Source organism: Ranitomeya variabilis, chromosome 4 (assembly GCF_051348905.1).
Source record: "Ranitomeya variabilis isolate aRanVar5 chromosome 4, aRanVar5.hap1, whole genome shotgun sequence".
NCBI classification, from domain to species: domain Eukaryota; kingdom Metazoa; phylum Chordata; class Amphibia; order Anura; family Dendrobatidae; genus Ranitomeya; species Ranitomeya variabilis.
Window position 1 is genome coordinate 387,506,319 of NC_135235.1, and position 6,363 is coordinate 387,512,681.

The window sequence follows — 6,363 nt, forward strand, 5'->3', positions numbered from 1 at the left end:
GGCTTTCCCCCTCTGGCGCAGAAAATTGCGCGGGAGCCCACACTGTTTTTTTTTTTTAATTCAACGCTTAATTCAACGCTCATAAAGGCCTCTTTCACAGTTGCATCGGTACGGGTCCGTCGCTATGCGTCGGGCCGACGTACCGACGCACGTTGTGAAATTTGTGCATGACGTGGGCAGCAGATGCAGTTTTTCAACGCATCCGCTGCCCATTCTGAAGTCCGGGGAGGAGGGGGCAGAGTTTCTGAAGCGCATGCGCGGTAGAAAATGACGGACAAAAAAACCCTTCACTTGAACGTTTTTTTGTGCCAACGGTCCGCCAAAACACGACATGTAGTTTTTGATGCTGGGTTTTGGTGCAGTTTTTGATGCGATTTTAGATGCTGTTTTTGATGCAGTTTTCGTTCCGTTTTTTTGACCGGTTTTAATGCAGTTTTTGGAAATAAATAAATGTAAAATGTTCATGATTTGAATGGAAACATGCATGAAAAAACGGATTCGGAGGCCGGATTCATCATTTCACATCTGTTTCATCCGTTTTTTGCTGGAGCTGTCACTGTGCGTTTTTTCGCCGGCAGAGAAACAGTTCCTCTGTATGTGTTTTCCGTCCGGCGGAAACAGCTTTTTTGACTAATCCTGCAAAAAACGCATCAAACGTGTGGCCATCAGGCGCAATCCGGTGCTAATACAACTCTGAGAAAAAAACGGATCTGGCGGGAAAAAAACGGATCTGGCGGAAAAAAACGGATCTGGCGGGAAAAAAACGGATCCAGTGGAAAAATGGATCCGGCGTAAAAAAAGCGGATCCTGCAAATGTGCTCGCAGGATGCGTTTTTTTCCAATAGACTTGTATTAGCGACGGATCGCGACAGATGGCCACACATCGCATCCGTCGTGCAATGGATCCGTCGTGTTTTGGTGGACCGTCGGCACGAAAAAACGTTCAAGTGAACGTTTTTTTGTCCATCGTGTCCGACATTTTCTACCGCGCATGCGCGGCAGAAACTCTGCCCCCTCCTCCCCGCACTTCAGAATGGGCAGCAGATGTTTTGCCCACGTCGTGCACAAATTTCACAACGTGCGTCGGTACGTCAACCCGACGCATAGCGACGGACCCGTACCGACGCAAGTGTGAAACAGGCCTTTATGAGCGTTGAATTTAAAAAAAAAAAAAAAAAACGGCGTGGGCTCCCGCGCAATTTTCTGCTCCAGAGGTGCAAAGCCAACGGCCGGGGGCCAATATTTGTAGCTTGCTATGAATATCAGCCCGCAGCTGTCTGCGTAGCCTTTACTGGCTATTAAAATAGGAGGACCCCCCAAAAAAATGACGTGGGGTCCCTCTATATTTTATAGCCAGAAAGGCTACGCAGACAGCTGCGGGCTGATATTCATAGCCTAGAGAGGGGCCATGGATATTGGGCCCGCCCCGGCTACAAATACCAGTCCGCAGCCGCCCCAGAAATGGCGCATCTGTAAGATGCGCCAATTCCGGCACTTAGCCCCTCTCTTCCCACTCCCGAGTAGTGGTGGGATATGGGGTAATAAGGGGTTAATGTCACCTTGCTATTGTAAGGTGACATTAAGCCGGGTTAATAACGGAGAGGCGTCAATAAGACGCCTGTTATTAATCCAATAGTGAGAAAGGGTTAATAAACACGCATACATTAGGAAAAAGTATTTTAATATTCTTCATTTCACCATACTTCAGCGCCTGCAAAAAACGTAAAATAATAAACCGTACACTATCTGTCCGCTGTAGTCCAATTAATGACGAGTGTCCCATGACTATCTCCCCTATAGAACAGTGACATCGGGTGATGTCACTGCTTTATAGGACCCTTAGTGACACACTGACAGGAGACAATGGCTCCTGCAGTGCATCACTGAGGTTACCTGAGTTCAAAGTCTCACTTTATGGCAATTGCTGCCTGGGAAAATTTCTCATACAGCAATGCCATAAAGTGAGACTAGGGACTTTTTTTTTTTTTACAGCGGTGGAGGAAAACCTTCCTCCCGTCATTGTGTTCCTGGGGCCCCTGGAGAGCGGTTGCAACAGCTGTTGCTTCCGTTCTCCACGGAAGATCATCGTGGGACACTCGTGGATTTCTGCGGACAGGGAGTATATTGGTTTTGTTTTTTTTCATATTTTTTACAGATGACACTGGCTTCGGGGATCAAAATGACAACTAATGGTGAGTATGTAATCTATGTTTAATGTACTGTATGTCTATATGTATGTCATGTATGTATGTATGGAGTATGTATGTATGTATGTAGCATGCATGTGGCATGTATGTATGTATGTATGTCGCATGTATGTATGTAGTATGTAGCATGTATGTAGCATGTATGGAGTATTTTTTTTTTTACATTCAACACTACTAAGGTCCCATCATTGGCTAATGTGTCAATCACTGTCATTGTAGCAGGCATCGTCCGATGGGACTTGTAGTCCCATCGGACGATGCCTGCACAGACACAAAGACCCCCGGCAGGCCGCACAGACCCTGGAGAGGCCGCACAGACCCCCCGGCAGGCCGTACAGACCCCCCCGGCAAGCCACACAGACCCCGGAGATGCCGTACAGACCCCCCGGCAGGCACGCACAGACCCCAGAGATGCTGTACAGACCCCCCGGCAGGCACGCACAGACCCCGGAGAGGCCGTACAGACCCCCCGGCAGGCACGCATAGACCCCGGAGAGGCCGTACAGACCCCCCCGGCAGGCCCGTACAGACCCCCCGGCAGGCCGTACAGACCACCCATGGTCCCGCACAGACACCGCCCACACTCCATTATAGTGCATTTTTGCACTGTGGGAACTTCCGATATCGCAGAAATATCGGTACTCTGTATCAGAATTCCGATACAGCGAATATCGGCTGATACCAGATATTTGCAGTATCGGAATGCTCAACACTAAACATGGCACCCTCAAACCATTCCAGCAAAATCTGAACTCCAATATGGCACCTCTTCCCTTCTGAGCTTTGCAATGTGCTTCAAAAGTAGTATTCCCCTACAGATGGGGTATCGGCGTACTCAGGAGAAATTGCACAACAAATTGTATGGTGCAATTTCTCCTGTTGGCAATATGAAAATGCTAAATTTAGGGCCAAAATAACATTTTTGTGGAAAAAATGTTTGTGTTTGTTTGTTTTTATTTTCACGGCTCAATGTTGTGAACTTCTGTGAAACATCTGGGGGTTCAAGGTGCTCACCACACATCTAAATATATTCCTTGAGGTGTCTAGTTTCCAAAATAGGGTCACTTGTGCGGGGGTTCCACTCTTTAGGCACATCAGGGGCTCTGCAAATGGGACATGACATCCGCTAATGATTTTCAGGAAATTTTACATTCAAAAAGTCAAATGGTTCTCCTTCCCTTCTGAGCATGAAGGACATGAAGATTCAAAGTTTCAAAAATTGCAAACTTTTCTCCAAATAAACGCAAGTACTGTATTTTCCGGCGTATAAGACGACCCCCCAACTTTTCTAGTTAAAATATAAAATCTTAAAATTCAGGGGTCTTATAGGGCGGGTGACCAATGTGCATATGGTGGGGTGGAGTGGTCCCGATGACGAGGGGGCGTCTCACAGGGAAGGTGTAAGTAGAGTATCCCCCATTACCTCATTGCAGCGATGCTCTCTGTGCTGGGGGGGCGGCGTCGGCGGCTCCTCTATGTGCAGCTTGGGATCTCCGTGCTGGGGGCAGCGGTGGCTCCTTTTTGTGCAGTGTGTGGGCTCTGTGCTGGGGGCGTCGGCGTATCTCTGTGCAGCATCGGGGCTCCGCCGGCATTTTCTCAAAGCCCGGAGGCACAGGCAGCTCCATTGCTGCGATGCGGTGGCCGCTGGGGGCGGCGCATGCTCGAATTCAGATCTCGTCTCACAAGATCTCGGGACGAGATCTGAATCTGAGCATGTGCCGCCCCCAGCGGCCATTTTCCCGGAGGCCACCGCACCGCAGCAATGGAGCTGCTGGTGCCTCCGAGCTCTGAGGAAATGCCGGCGGATCCCCGATGCTGCACTGAGATATGCCGACGCCCCCCCAGCACAGAGAGCATCGCTGCTTTGCTACAATGAGGTAATAGGGGATACTCCACTTAGGGTACCGTCACACAGTGCAATTTTGTTCGCTACGACGGCACGATCCGTGACGTCGCAGCGATCGTATGATTATCGCTCCAGCGTCGTAGACTGCGGTCACACGTTGCAATCACGGCGCTGGAGCGATGCCGAAGTCCCCGGGTAACCAGGGTAAACATCGGGTTACTAAGCGCAGGGCCGCGCTTAGTAACCCGATGTTTACCGTGGTTACCAGCGTAAAAGTAAAAAAAAAAAAACTGTACATGCTCACCATCTGATGTCCGTCCGGTCCCTTGCCGTCCGCTTCCTGCTCTGACAGATCCGGCCGTACAGTGAGAGCAGAGCGCAGCGGTGACGTCACCGCTGTGATCTGCTCTCTTTCCGGCCGGCAGACAGTCAGAGCAGGAAGCGGACGGCAAGGGACCTGACGGACATCAGATGGTGAGCATGTACGGTTTGTTTTTTTTTACTTTTACGCTGGTAACCACGGTAAACATCGGGTTACTAAGCGCGGCCCTGCGCTTAGTTACCCGATGTTTACCCTGGTTACCAGCGAACGCATCGCTGGATCGCTGTCACACACAACGATCCAGCGATGTCAGCGGGTGATCAAGCGACGAAAGAAAGTTCCAAACGATCTGCTACGACGTACGATTCTCAGCAGGATCCCTGATCGCTGCTGCGTGTCAGACACTGCGATATCGTAACGATATCGCTAGAACGTCACGAATCGTACCGTCGTAGCGATCAAAATTGCACTGTGTGACGGTACCCTTACACCTTCCCAGTGAGACACCCCCTCTCTTCGTTATCAGGACCACTCCCCACCCACCATATGCACCCGCCCTATAAGACGAGACCCGGCGTATAAGACGACCCCCGACTTTTAAGAAGATTTTCAGGGGTTAAAAGGTCGTCTTACACGCCGGAAAATACGGTAATATTGATGAAATGTTACCACTATCATGGAATACAATATGTCACAAAAAACATTCTTAGAATCACTGGGATCCGTTGAAGCGTTCCAGAGTTATAACCTCATAAAGTGACAGTGATCAGAATTGTAAAATTTGGCCTGGTCATTAACATGCAAACCACCTTCGGGGTAAAGGGGTTAATACTGTGTGTCTTCTGTTCTTGACTTTTTCTAATTTCAATGTACTCGTACTCTGATTCACCATAAATGATACAAAAACTGTTTGTTTCATTATCCTAAAATGCACAAATGTCACTCAATAAGCAGAAGAAATGAGAGGAAGAGCCTTTTTTTCTGACTGATTTTTTAATACAGGATTCTTATGAGTATAATTCAAAGAATTGCAACATTTGTGTCCTATCTGTCATTACCGATTTATGACAGCAATAATTAGCAGGGAGAATCCAGTGCAAAAATTTAACTTAGTGCATTTATTAACAGTGCACAGCAAAAGTCCAGAAATTTGAACAACTACTTGTGTCTTTAATTAATACCACATATACACTATATACACTGACTAGCAAAAGGGTAACAATGTTTTGAACTTTTGTCTTTCAGGCTCCATATCTCACCATCCAATACTGCTTGATCATGAGACTGCCATCATTTTATAGACAATCATCTTGTCTATCTCATACATAAATTTGACTTGCAACTATTTAGCATATGATTAGTTATGCAGATTCTTGTCATGTCACTGCATTGTTATCTGTTTTTGCTCCTGATGGTGTAAAAATCTTTTTCATCCTGTATACTACAAGATACAACCTGTTCTCACTTTCCCTAGTAGCTCAATGTATTATTAGATTGATTCGCAAGCGAAAGGTCTCTGGTTCAAATCGAAAGGGCAGCTATGAAGAAGATTTCCCAAGAAAAGAGAAACGCCGTCATCTAGCCAATTCATGGCAGTCTCTTGGCCAAGAAAATTGCCAAACTGCTGCATGTGGGCGCCATCACAGTTGGAAGAATACAAAATGAAATCCGTTCATTCAAAAGCCTAGAAGTGGACGTCCAGGCAAAATATTTAAGTCAACAGGTTGGCTCATCATAAGGTCCATCAGTTCTGGCACGACAAACACAGCAGTGAGGTGGCTGGTATGCTTCGTAAGATCACCGATATCGATGCTAGCACCGTGCGACTCACATTACACAAGTCTGTAATGGTGGCCCAAAAAAGGTGAAGAAGCCTTGATGTCATTACCGTTATAAGAAGCTTTGGCACGAGTTGGCAAAAAAGTACGAAAGTGGACAGAAGCTTGAAAGAAGATTGAAAGCTGGTGATTTGGAGAAATGAGACAAAA